This window comes from Dipodomys spectabilis, unplaced genomic scaffold, assembly GCF_019054845.1.
Source record: "Dipodomys spectabilis isolate Male_0828 unplaced genomic scaffold, ASM1905484v1 ptg000026l, whole genome shotgun sequence".
Taxonomy (NCBI): Eukaryota; Metazoa; Chordata; class Mammalia; order Rodentia; family Heteromyidae; genus Dipodomys; species Dipodomys spectabilis.
This window is the reverse complement of record NW_024870703.1, coordinates 3,995,507-4,010,008: the sequence shown is the minus strand read 5'-3', so window position 1 is coordinate 4,010,008 and position 14,502 is coordinate 3,995,507. Positions and strand designations below refer to the sequence as shown.

At 39.3% G+C, this 14,502-nt stretch overlaps 1 protein-coding gene across 1 annotated transcript in view; it reads left to right on the top strand.

The window, feature by feature from the left end:
• Positions 1-14,502, top strand: part of Ston1 (stonin 1) — a 110,135-nt gene that overhangs the window by 54,796 nt on the left and 40,837 nt on the right. The window lies entirely within an intron of this gene.

The following is a 14,502-nucleotide window of genomic DNA, read 5'->3' as shown; positions in this document are numbered from 1 at the left end:
GCCTCCTGAGTAGCTAGGATTACAGGCATGAGCCACTAGCACTGTGTGGGCTTTTGATTCTATAGTTCTTTCTTCCTCATTCTTATTATGCTTTATTTTACAGGAATGGACTGGCATAAATTATTTTTTCTCTTTCTGTTGTCTTTGCTCATAGAAAATGATTCCTTCCAGTCTATGCTAACAAAACGAGGTGCCATCTAGCACGGGTAGTTTGGTTGGGCCAGCTTGTATTTCTTCACCATTTTCAGGGACCATAAGCTTGCTGTTGTGTTTATGACACATTTCAAGGCAAATTTACCTATTGCTGCGATCACTTCTTATTTTGTTAAATTTTTATTTTCTTGATTGGGCTTCACTGGGTCAGTGTTGTGCTATGTTGCTGTGATAATTTTTGAGTTTTCTATTAAATCCAAAGTAATTAGGAAGCAGTTGCAGGATTTTAAAAAAGTACAAGTATTAATTTATAGTTTTTTATATTTACATATTTGAGTTTTGGTTCTTTATTACAATTTGATATAGTAATTTTTTTTTTTGGTTGGTCGTGGGGCCTGAACTCTGGGCCTGGGCACTATCCCTCAGCTCTTCAGCTCAAGGCTAGCGCTCTACCACTTGAACCACAGCACCACTTCCAGCTTTTTTTTCCTGCTATGTGGTGCTGAGAAATCAAACCCAGGGCCTCAACGCATGTGAGGCAAGCACTCTACCACTGAGCCACCTTCTCAGCCCCTTGATATAGTAATATTTTATATAGCAAGTGTCCAGCAACTCCTAAGGGAATTTGAATATAATAAAATTATTTAATATAATAAAATTATTTGTAAAAAGTATAATTTAAGCAACTGGTAATCATACTACTAGTGTGATATTACTAAGCTAATATTACTAAGCTAATATTTAATAGTTTTCTTTCTTTTCCTCTACCCCCTGCTACTGGGGTTTGAACTCAGGACCTCATACGTGCTAGGTTGGTGTTCTACTTCTTTTTTGTCAGTCATGGGGCTTGAACTCTGGGCTTAGGTGCTGTCCCTCAGCTCTTCAGCTCAAGGCGAGCACTCTACCGCTTGAGCTACAGCACCACTTCTGGTTTTCTGGTGGTTAATTGGAGATAAGAATTTCACAGACTTTCCTGTCCAGGCTGGCTTTGAACTGTGATCCTCAGATCTCAGCCTCCTGAGTAGCTAGGATTATGGGTGTGAGCCACCGTCACCTAGCAGTGTTCTACTTCTTAAACTTCACCTTCAGCTTGGATTTTTGCTGGCTATTTTGGAGATGGGGGTCCCTTGCACTTTTATGCTCAGTTCATGGTGGCCTCACCCCTTGATCCTCCAGATCTCAGCCTCCTGAGTAGTTAGAATTAAGGCATGAGCCACCAGCGCCTGGCTTATTTTCTTGATTTGTTGTTTTTCTTATAAAAGAAGGTAGAACTAAGGAGATTATCAAATTAAGATTTCAGGAATTACCTGGCTTATTTGTATACAGGGACACTCTTTTTTTCTTAGTTTCACAATATTTAGATTTTGTAGGGTACACACTGATAGACAAATTACATTGACCATAAAGTGAGTGAGTTCCACAGTGATTAAAGTCAAGTTGCTCAATTAGCAGTGCTGGGGATTGAACCCAGGGCTTAACACATGCTAGACAAAGGCTCTGTTACTAAGTTACACTCCCAGCTCAGCTGCTCAATTATAATGGAGGCAGAACTCATGGAAAGTAATCCCAAATTAAAGTGGGGTTCTTGGGAGCAATGGTGCCCAACATGGCAGTATATGCTGCTGGGATTACCAGTGGCTGTCAGGGTGTGGTCCTGTTGTTCTTTGAGAAGCATCTGAAAATGCTGTCTTGCTCTCAAAGCATCTGTCAAACTCTAAATTACTAAAACTTAGGTGCATATGTATTTTTCAGTCAAATAGCTGAAGTCAATACCTCTCATCTGGGGTCTGAGAAAGTGTAGAGACATTATTGAAGGGGTGAGACACTCCAAGTAGTTAGCACAACATCGTATATGTCACTCATAAAACAAATTTTGGATATGGAATCATTTAAAATCTACCAATTAAAACAATTCACAGTTACAATAGAAGAATAGACTTCAGTTAAAAAACATTGTTACTCTAATAGAATGTCCATGGTTGATGCCTGTAATCTTAGCAACCTGACAAGTTGAGATCCAAAGTATTGTGTTTCCAAGCCCCTAAGGCAAAAAAAAAATCTGTGAGACTCCATCTGTAGTTAATCAGCACAAAGCTAGGCCGGAAGCACGGTTCAAGTGATAAAGTGCCATGAATGAAGAAAGCTGAGCAAGAGAATGAGGCCCTGAGTTCAGCATCCGAGCCTCATTCCATGATTCTCAGTGCTCACATGCACGTGCGTGTTACTAGAATGTAGCATAAAGGGATCAAACCTAACAAAAATATAGCTTGCAATTCACAACCCAATTCATTCTTTTCAATTTAAAAGCACAAATAAAAATTGCACATGGTTACACAAAATGACAGAATCAAAGTAAGCTAAGCTATCTCTTCACCCTTATAATTACTGTTTATGATAAATCATATGGCTTAAATCCAAGAATCTGGAGGACCAAAAGGGAAGTCAACACCAACTGCATATGCAACAAGTTTGAACATCTGGACTATTACTGTTTCCTGAGCGATATGCCATGGATTTAAGTCCACATATCAAGGGTCTAACAGGGTAACCAGCCAGATTAATATCCATGTAAATACAATTCAGTACTGAGAAACTAGAATACACTGACCAGAATCTTTCAGTAATTATTACAGCGAGTATATAGAAAGAAATAGAAGAGAGGTGGGGGGTGGTTTATTGTAGACGTTGCTTAGAAATGTCAGCAATGTTGATCATTGGCTGGTCACCTGTGGACTGACTTTCCCTTGCTTTGTTATTGTGTTTCAATTCTATGCTTTGAGCCTTGGTACACCACAGAGTGCAGGATGGATGCATGGGATCCTTTGGTGAGAGGCGAGTTAATGATGCCAAGGAGAGAGAGGCAATTTCCAGGGCTATGTCTGTGGAGGAGATGGGGCGAGGGCTGCTGGCGGAGGGGCTGACTCAGAAGAGAGCTCATCACGAATCAGGAGGAAGGCCCCCTGCCTGGCTACAGATGTCTGGATGCCTGACCATCCACGGGGTTATTATTTCTTAGTTCCTTTTCCAAAGGTGGAATTGGATTAGGAGTTTTTTCATCAATTTCTTTAAGAACACTTTACGACTGTCTGACTTTAATTTCCCATTCTTGAAGACTTTGCTCATCTCTCTCAGTCTATATTTTTCCCTGGAATGAATGCTTGAATATCAGCGACAGAGACCTACACATGGATATTCTTGTGACTTTTTTTTTTCCAACTGAGATTATCCATCCCCCTAATAGAGAATAAATGGCTCAGGGAGCTCTGATTTGGGAAACCCATTGTGAACACTCTAGATTTCAGTCTCCTTTTCTGCCTTTTATCTCTGAGAGCTGCCACAGACCTGTGAGGGGCGGTGGGAGGGCGGTGGGGGCAGCAGAGGGAGAAGGAAGTGCCTAGCTGCTGTGCTCGTCCTTTTCTATAGAGTTTTATTTTGATATTTTTCACACCGTTCAGAGAGAATTCCACCCAAAGGTCCTCAAGCGCCATGAAAAGGACAAGGAAAGAGCATCTCAGAACAGTGGCATTGTTAAATGCCAAGAGCCTGCCTCTCCAGTGGATAATTTTGAGATATTCTGAAACACTTTTCAAAGGCTTTGCTAAGTACTCATTGTGGAAAAGGACAAATTCTATATTAAACTTGCTCTGGGACCAGAGATGGCCTTGGGTAAAATTGTGAACTAGATGATGTTTGTAGCTGCCTTTTTTTATTGCCTTTTTCCTCCATCAGTGGATGCCCCTTTTCCCCTATATCTCCTCCTCTTCTTTGTTGGCTTCATATGATTGACATCAGTTACTTAGGTCATAGTGTTTTTGTCTCTGCTGCAGGCTTTCCGAATAGAACTGTGCATTCTGTACTGCAGAAATCTTAAAGACACAGTGAAATGCCTTCCCGGTGGCCATCCTCCACACTACCCTCCATGCTGCAGTGCGTGTGGGACACAGCCTTAGTGTGTGTTACAGCTTGGTTTGTTCTCTGTCCTCTGGCCAAATGGAACTCCTTGCTCTCCTTCCTCTCACCCACCATGTCCTCAAGCTTTGGGCTTTGGATACTCTAGCGTTTACCTGAAGCATGCTTCCAGCTCCCTCTCCTGGTCTTTAACACTCAGCTTTGGGGTTCTGCTCTATAAAACCTTGCCTGAGCCTCCCATTTGAGTTAGGGGCACCTCATAAATAGTCATAATGTGGTAACACTGTTCTTACTTGTGTATTTTTCTTTCGCCTTATCCAGTCTATGATTTTGATTGGTGTGGCTCTGCCCTAGTGACTTGACAAGGCCCAAGGTACAAAATAGATGGGTGGTAGTGGTAAGGCTGAATGTTTGGGGTTGATCCCTTGATCAGAGCTCATGACTTATGCATTAAATAAAAATTATTATATGAATGAATGATAGGATGAATTTAAATCAATGAACTACTTCTCCCATGGAGAGTTACGTTTTAGTTCCTAGTTTTTTCCCTTCCACATAGATGAAAATTCCATTTTTTTGTCATGGTTTAGCTATAAATTCAAATCAATAGCATGCCATGAGTATTTTCCACATATGAGGTACTATGCTAGAAACCCAGGAGACAGATAAGAGTGAATAATACACAGCCCTAGTCTTGAAGAATGTTAAACTCTGTCACACTATGGTTACCAATGTGTGTTCCCTTGCTAAACACCCTCACGTGCACTTTCAAGGGGTTAAAAAGATGAAAACAAAATCTCCTCTTGCTTTGCAAGATGCTGGCAGAGGAGAGGAAGCACATTTAGCTTTTTTGGCCCCGGTGAGCAGCCAAGGACCATCTTTTCTCTTTGAATACACCAAATTTGATAAAGTAAGCGGATTAGTGTCACTTTTGCGGCAGTGATCAAATACCTGACAGAAACAGCTTAGGAAAGGGATTGTTCACACTGGATGAGGGTTTCGGCGGATTCACTTCATGCTGGCCCCTACCCTCCAATACTCTTGGGCAGGCATCACGATGGTCAGCGTATACACCTCACGGAAGACAGGAAGGAGAAAGACATGGGGAAGGGTCTCAGGACAAGATAGAGGCTCCCAAGTCGTGACCTACTTCCTCTAATTAGGCTTCACTTGCTAAAGTTTCAAGAACGTTCTAAGGTAATGCCACCAGCTGGGGACAAAGTACTCAACACATGAGCCTGTGGAGCCATCTCCCATCTACACTGTAACACTAAGTGCTATTTTTCATCTGTCTCCTGCTAGTGATGTTTTTAACTATTTTTTAGCTAGAGCAGGCTATGGGAAACAACCTGAAGTACTTAAGTTTCTTCACTAGTCTACATAAGGATGAAAAGTAATTTCAAATGAAAAACATTTGCAATAAGGAATTATGCAAGTGAATATTAGAAATTTCTCTCCCTCTCCCCCCTCCTTCCCCTCCATCTCTTTACGCTAATTTTTTACTCATGGTTGACTTGGGATGGGGAGTACATCATTCAGTAACAACACACACTAAAACAAAAAATGTCTTATCATGTACAATGTTTAAACTTCCATAGCAAATGAATAAAAGGGGAAACAAAGGAGGAGGCTACAATGCTTGATAAGAAATGTACTCATTATCTTGCCCATGTAATGTAACCCCTCTGTACAGTATTTTCACAATAAAAAGAATTAAATAATAAAATTTAATTCCATGCACATGAGTCTAACATTAGGTTTTTAAAATTAAAAAAATAAAATAGATTTCTAAGGGTGAATTTTTAGGAGTGATTTTTAATTTCTCTCTGTAGATAGATGAAGCACTTCCAAAAAACAAGCTCCTCTACTCATTTGGATTCTCTTTATCTGGCCAGGTAATACTAGGTGCTACACCTAGGAAAAAAACAACTAGAACTGAATAAATCACAGTATATTAACTTTATGGGATAAGGACATTTCCAACTTAGAAAGCCAAAAGAAAACGCAATTACCCATAGGTACAAAGAGGTTCGGAATGGGCCCCTTGTGTTTGTGTTGTTGGGATGGAGGAGGACTCCTGTTGTCAATTTTTATTTTTTGATCCTTTCATTGGAGATAGAATTTTGTTGGAGCTTTTCTTCTCTATGACCAAGAGTGATTTCTGGATTCCAGTTTCTCCAGCATCCAGCCTGAGATATATGAAGCAAAAAGAAAACTGCTCTGTACCTCTTAGGCTTGTGAGCTTCCTCAGTGGTATGTTGGCTTCTTCCCACCTTTTATAGTCTTCTTATATAATGTCTAGAACTTTCATTTGTTCTTAGTACAGGACTATGAAGAAATATGTTTAGCCAATGTTGTTTCTGCCTGAAATAATAATACAGAATATTCAAAATACAATTATTTTTCATTCATAAAAAATGAGAAAAATTAGCAAGGAAGAAAAGCCTAGCAAGAATAAAGCTGATTGAGTCTCTCTAGCACATAGCTTTAGGCTCCTATTATTTGTCTTCACCTTTGTCTTTTCTAGGTGGAGATTCTGGTTCGATAATTAACCAGAGACAACAAACATTATCCTTGCTAATATTTAATGTTTATGTATAATTATACACATTATGAGTAGAGAAATGAAAATGCTTTAACTACTAAATCTTTATCAAGCCCCCCACTGAGAATGTTAAAAAAACCCCTACCAATAATGTTGATGAAATTGTGTTTGATGTCATCTTGTGTATTTTCCCTTGAATTAATAATTATCAGTAACGTACATGACATATATACCATTTGAATATTAAGGCATTTCAACACAGACAAGAATGGACAGATTAACAGGGAGCCATTGCGTGATAAGGCCATCATTTGAGCATAGCATTGTGTCATATGGTCACTTTAACCAAAATCCTACTGGGGTTCGGGGAAGGATTCATGATGATGGAACAGTATCTGATGTTCAAACAATGTAAGTTGGTTTGGAGTTGTATTAGAACATGAACAACATTACAAAAGCACAGAGAATACATAAATCACAACTGCCAACATTGTAACCACTTCCAAGTTACAGGGAGAGGCAGAGACGAACTGGATTTTCATTTCCTGGAAGATGTGAGGGATGAAATACAGGCAGAGAAATATAATATTGCTGGGTTCAGTGTATTACAGAATGCTCCGAAACTAATTATGAATATTTGCTGCCTGAAGCCTAATGCCTAAAGACTAACTCACATTTTTCATTACAGATAAATTATTATTTAGAATCTATATAGTTACTGAAACACCCTGTACTTTAATGTGCAGTTTAATATGTAAAAGATCATGTGCTGCCCCTGACATTTATTTCTTACTTTCTTATCGAAGAAAGGGATTTTTTTTAGACATTGCATTTTCACAGATAAACAATGTGCAATTATCTCTTTACTTCCTAAAATAATATCAGAGAAAATTTCCAGGCAAAAATAATGAGAACATACAGGATGCAAAGGAATTAATCTGATTATTAAGATTTGCTTAACTGTTTCAAAAGCTGGTCTTGATTACCCACAATGTATTAAGGATAGATATGAGTCTCTAAACAAACCAGGGATAAGTGAAAATCTGTGGCTCTGATCTGTGAAAGGAAGAGCTTTATCCTTTTGTGCAATATAATTTCAACGCTAGTACTCAAAGAAAGACGAAAGCTCAGCATTCCTTTTTTTAAAAAAAATTCTCTGTTTACTAACATAAAAAATAGTCACTCATAAAATGGTGTCACTGAGGTTTGGGGATCTTGATTTTACCATCAAAAGTGCTTTGTGTATGTAACACACTTTTCTCTTGAGTTTGAAAAAATGGCTAAAGAAATGTCACTATTACAGAACTGTAACAGTGTGCTTGTTTCATGATAATCTTGGGTCGAATCTATCAAACATCAGTCTATAAAGATTCCTTTATCTCCTTTTAAAATACCCCAGTGACCAATGACAGAGAGTACTAGAGAAACTTTAAATACTGAGATTACAGTGAAGGAAAGCAAGCTTCCCTGTAGTTACAGACCAAGCAGAGAATGAGTACCTTACCATTTACCCACTTTAAATGATAAACATGTATTATTTCTAACACTATCTGAGGAACAGACATCTAGGAGATGCTTTGGGGGTGGGGCGTTGGCTCTAGGGTTACGTTCCATCTCTCTTATGAGAGTGTGTTTAAGTGGCGCTGTAGCTCAAGTGGTAGAGCGCTCACCTTGAGCTGAAGAGCTGAGGGACAGCGCCCAAGCCCAGAGTTCAAGCCCCAAGACCGACCAAAAAAAAAAAATACATAAAAGAGAGTGTGTTTAAGCTGAAAGTCAGATGTGAGAGCTGTCTAATATCAGGCTTACTCATCTTTCTTAACTGATATGACATGTCAATTTGAGAAAACCCATGTATTTCAGCTGGCCATGGCCCACTTTTGTTTAGCTATGCTTCTAATCTCCTTTCTCCCACTGTGGTATGTGGGCACCCTTTTGTCTTCTACCTGCCACTCACTTTTTTTCGCCCCCCACAAGTTTTTCCTATATTGCTCTCTGTATAAATCTTGGATTTGCCTACTTCTTTCTTCAGTCTTTCAGTGCCTTCTGCCTTTGGTGTTTGGTTCTTATAGCCTGCTTTCCCCCAAACAGTTGGTTTCTTCCAAGGTAAGTGACCTGAGAGAAAAGAGACAGCTCACATCAATTTGTAACAATCTTGGAAGTGGAAAGCATTTCCTCTACTTCATTCTACCATCCACTCAGATAAACCATAGAACAATGTGGGAGGGGAAAAAACCAGGCTGTGAGTAGGTGTCTAGGATGAAGTGGGGCGCCATCTTGGAAGGTGGCTACTAAAGGTTTAAAGCAGATATACAACCTAGATTCTCTCATGTGTTAGGATTCTGTTATGACACAATAAGAGCATCAATTTAAAGGAGGAATAGTTTATTTTGGCTCACAGTGGTAGAGGTTTTGGTCCACAGTCCTTGGCTGCACCACTGTGGGGCTGTGGGGAGGTAGAGCGTCATGGGGGAAAAACATAGCAGAACAAAGATGCTCACCTTGTGGCGGCCAGAAAGCAAAAGGGAGGGTAGGGAACAAATGTATTCCTCAAGGGCTTGCCTCCAGTGGCCGATTTTGTCCCACTTAACCCCACACCATAGCTTCTACCACCTCCCAATGTTATGTAAGTTAAGCTATGAATCCATCAATGGATTCTATGATGATATCAGAACCTTCATACTCCAAATCACCTCCTAGATTCTTCCACCTCTGCATACTGCTATATTGGGACCAAGACTTCACTACATGTGTGTTTTGATATGAAATAACTACACTTTAAGATATCTAAAAAAAAACCTGGGAGAGTGCAAGGGAAGGGGTGGCATTGTCCAAAAAGAAATGTACTCCTTACCTGATTTATAGAATTCTAATCCTTCTGTATATCATCTTTATACTAAGAATAAAAACTCAATAAAAAAGATATCTAAGCCCAGAATTTGGGTTACAGAACGTTTCCTTTAGTAGTCATTGTCTATTATTGAGAAGAAACTCCAGAAAAACCTACCAGTGACCATTCAAACAGACCCCCAAGGGGACAAAAGAAAGCAGCTGAAATCTCTCTGCCGACATTGCATAACTTTCCTGTAACCTGAGTATACTAAGTGCACTAACTGAGCAATAACAATTGAACCATTACTCACACTTTTTATGTCTATAAAGGTCCAAATATAATTTCAAAAGTATATACGCGCTACAGCTTAGCCTTCAGAAAGGTATAATATATAATAAAGTACAACACAGCAATAGGCTGCCACAAAATGTTAGATGATTACCAATCCTATGCATTTAGGAATGAAAATTTAAAACCTTGCCATGAAAAAGGTGGAAAACAAGTGGCTTTTCAGCTTTCTTATTTCCCAGCTTGAATAATTTAATTGGATTTTTATAATATCACAGGGAATCAATGCTTACAGCTTTTCTATTTTAGGTGAAAGATAAGTCACTTGGACTACTCTTGGTAGTAAATTGCCAGGGAGAGAGACATAACCATTAAAAATTACCATACAAACTTCTCAGCTTCCTGTAAAAGTCTTTTTAAAGGATATTATCTGAATCAGCTGCTTGAAACTTAGAAGCCACAGGGTACCTGATCTAGGCAAGCAAATACAGAGTGGTAGAATATAATAATTCCACTACCCTGATAGGCAAAAGTAAGTAAGCAGCCAATTTTAAATTTTAAAATGATCAAATAACCTTCTCCTTGGGTCAACACCTAGAAAGGCTGTTAAAGCAGTAGAGTGCAGAAGAAAGTTGTGTTCCTTTTCTCTGCCACTAATCTACCTAGGCTTCCATCTGTCTTGGCCTTCCCCAGGTATGATCTGCTCCTCTAGGTTCTAACTTTCAGGACAGGGAGAAAAATCATTGCAGGTCAAAAGATAGTGATGTCAATGTGCAGAGGAAAATAAGCCTGAATGGTATTGGCAAACTGGCTTTATTTAAATAGTGGTTCTCCAACATTTGTTGCGTATTAGAATCAGGCTCTTTGGAGTGTGATTCATACCATTTTAAAAGCCCTTCAGCACGGATCAAGAAGCCCTTCAGCGCTGATCAAGATGCATGGTATTACACATATGGTATTATGCTGCATTAATACCACAACTATTTAAAGATAATAAAAAATTACATTTAATTAAGAAAAACCCATCAGATGATTTATATATATCTATATGTATATATATTGAGAATCTTTGTCTTAGGACAGTTGGGTCTCCTTTTAACACTGTGAGAAGCACCTGGAAAGCAGGTTGAGATTATTGTTACATTCTTCTTCTGAGTTTCTGATTCACTGTGTGTAGGTGGAAGCTTAACTTTGTGTGTGTATGTGTGAGTGTTTGCTGGGGCTTGAATTCAGGGCCTGGGCCATGTCCCTTAGCTTTTTTTGCTCACGGCTGGCACTCTACCTACCACTGGAGTCACACCTGCCCTTCCTGCTTTTTGCTGCTTAATTGGAGAAAAAAAGAGTTTCAGGTCTTTCCTGCCCATGCTGACTTTGAACCAGAATCCTCAGATCTCAGTCTCCTGAATAGCCTGGATTACAAGCAAGAGCCCCTGTCACCCAGCTTGATCATGTACATTTTTAAATCATGTATTAATTGTGCAAAGGCGTTTCAGTGTGGTATTTCCATACATGCATGTAATGCGGCTTCTCTCTCCACCCCTCTCCCACAGTTAACGTGTTTCCCCTCTCATTTGAATGTTTAATAGGATCCTTAGGAAAAGCTGTGTTGGCTGCTGCCCACTCGTTAGAAGAGTGTGACCCTCGTTATATTTTTATATAACAGTAAGAGTGCAGCTGCGAGTGGGGTTCAGGGGCAAGAATGAAAATTGGCAAAGGCAGAACCCACCCATCTACTTCCTTCTTCCATCCTTCAATGCTGCTGCTAAGCTGGGGCCTCTCTGCATTGTCTCTCCCAGTGTGCTTAGACTTCCAACTCACAGGTTAAGGGAACAGAAGCCCTTCCCCTGCCCTGGAAAGGGCTACACGTGTGTTAGGCCCTTCCATTTCAGCAGGCTTGCTTCTCAGGCCAGCCACCCACTCTTCCATCCCGACCATGCCCACAGTTAACCCCATCCAATTCACCGACCTCCCTCTTCCCGCTCTCCCTCTGGTGTCCAGGTGGTTGCTAGGGCAACACGGGCGCCGTTCAAAAAGCGCTCCGGCAAGCCCAGCCGCTCACTGCACACTGCGCAGGCGCGAAGGGCTGGAGCCGCTGTCATGGCCTACTTCAATCCAGTGGTAAGGGAGACCCCAGTCCCCGGCACAGGGCGCAACTGGGACTCTGAGCTCACAAACATTTGAACCCCACACATCCATTTACCCTTCTGTGGCACATAACAGACTTTAGGAAACCTTTTTGTCACCCCTCTGTGTTGGGCAAGCTCATGAGGGCCGGACATTGGGCCTGGCTGGAAGAACACACGCCCTCCCTACCCAGAGTGAGGGTGTGGGTTAAGGTTTGGAGAGTGTCTTAGAGGTGGAAATCACCTCAACCCTGGTGATTTCCCGCGTGTGTAGAAAATTCCCAAGCTCACTTGTACTCTGATTCTTTCTATTGTCTTGAGACAGGGTCACACAAAGTAGCCTCAGATACAGTGTAGCTCCAGGCTGGCCTTGAACTTGTAATCTTCTTGCCTCAGCCTCTTCAAAGCCGGGATCACAGCCAGCCCCAGTTCTAATGATTGATTTTAGTATGAGCATTGTTGATTCAAACTATATTGTTTATAACCTGAAATAAATGGGTAATATGATCTTGTTACCTTAGCAAGTAGTTTTAGTGTTGCCCTAACCATCCCTTCTTTTTCCCATCATCCTTTAACACTTAATGCTTAAGTGTACAACTCACAAACTTTGCCCCCTCAACCACACAGTGGGGATGTTCAAACTAACTAAAAGGCACTTGTGAAAACTTCCTCAGACTTAAAAATCTGAATTAAAGAATTACCACCAGACTCATTTTCAGGACAATGTACTTGTCTAGAAAATTGTTTTAATTTTTTTATATGTATATATGCAGCATAAATGATTCCATGTTTTAGAGACATGCTATTTTAATGTATCTATTTTCTGATAATGTATTTTATGAAATGTAAAATACTCATACTTGCCTGGAAGCTTACATAATATATCAATTTACATGATTGATTGTGAACTCCAAGGAAATTGTCTTCTTTTAGAGAAGCTAAGATGGACTTTGGGACTATGTATAGTTTTTAATAAAGATAAGAGATAGCGAAAGCAATAGAATGTCTCAACTGTAGTCCTACCAAAAAAAGTACATTTGATACCTATTTTGCTTTTGAAAAATTGTGTTCTAATGGATTCTTTTTGACTGCTGCCAGTGTACACTCTGAGGGCGGATTTTAAAGATGTTTTTTTATCCCTGGGAGTTTTTTTTCCCTGTGGCTCTAAGTGTGATCACACTAGTTGGGATTAACACTGAAGCATCAATTTAGAATGCCTTTATCAGGATAAACTGTTTTAGAAGAAGCAACTCATCTAGGAGCACTTAGTCTTAATGGATATGCTTGTGAGTAACATATTATTTAAATACTGCTGATTGGCCTATTCATAGGCTTACTCTGGATCTTTAAAAGGATTAGTTTAAGATTTAGCTGTTTTTTTGGAGTGAGAGTATTTTATGGGTATGAGAATTTTCATTTTGTCCTGATTAAGCAATTTGGAGTGAGAGCAACTCGACTAAATTCCTACTTAGCTGTTATTTTTTTATTTTTATTTTTATTTTATTTATTTATTTATTTTTTACCAGGGGACCTTTCACTCCATCAGTATTGTCACACACAACATTTGGGATTGAGTGGAGCACATTTTACATAGACTTACAAGACTGAATTACTTCATATGCTTCTTGTTTTGTCTGTATAAGCAATGTTTAGCCTGCATAGAAATCTACTGAATTTTATGTCCTGCTATGTTTTTACCAGGAAGTATTTTAGGATGTTATCTTTGTCTCTATGATTGATACACACCCTGTGGAAGGGCTAAGTTTATGTCCTTGATTTCTGTTCCAGGAAACCCATTTTGATGGAGCTTTCCTTGACAGTGGTTCACAACTTTTGACCACATTTATTTTCCAAATAGGACAGGCTTTGGGTATCATAGTCTTAAGATTTGTAACTTATTAACTTTTGGAAATTAAGATAGGGCACCCTGGTAGTTCATGATTACTGGCTACTTTGAGTATAAGGTAAATTGAAAATAGAAGGTTATTCCAGATTTCTTTTTTTTTTTTTTTTTACAGATAATTATTATTTTATTTTTTATTTTATTTTTTTATTCCAGGTTTCTTAAGTTAATCTCCCTTTTAATAGGGAGTAGGAAGAGAAAATTATGATACAAGCTAAGTAACATAAACATAGCCATGAACCTTTATAGGATTATTACATATTTTGTTGTAGTTACAGATTTGACCCTAGAAATAGGAAGGGATTGTACCTGAGACCAGGGATTTGAAGTAACACAGTTTACAGATAGCTAATGCTATCCTGTGAACAGGATGTACTTAACAAAAATTCTTACTGTGTTTTGTTTTAAATGGTAATATTAGAAAGTATACATGTCTTTTTTCTTTTTTGTGTCAGTCTTAGGGTTTAGCCTCAGGGCCTGGGCACAGTCCCTGAGCTTTTTTTGCTCAAAGGTAACACTCTACTACTTTAGGCACAGCTCTGCTCTGGCGTTTTTTGTTGATTAATTGGAGATAAGAGTCTCTTGGACTTTCTGCCTTGGCTGGCTATAAACTGCAATCCTTAGATCTTAGCCTCTTGAGTAGTTAGTATTACAGGCATGAGCCATAGGCACTGGACTATATATATATATATATATATATATATATATATATTTTTTTTTTTTTTTTTGTCAGTTGTGGGGCTTGAACTCT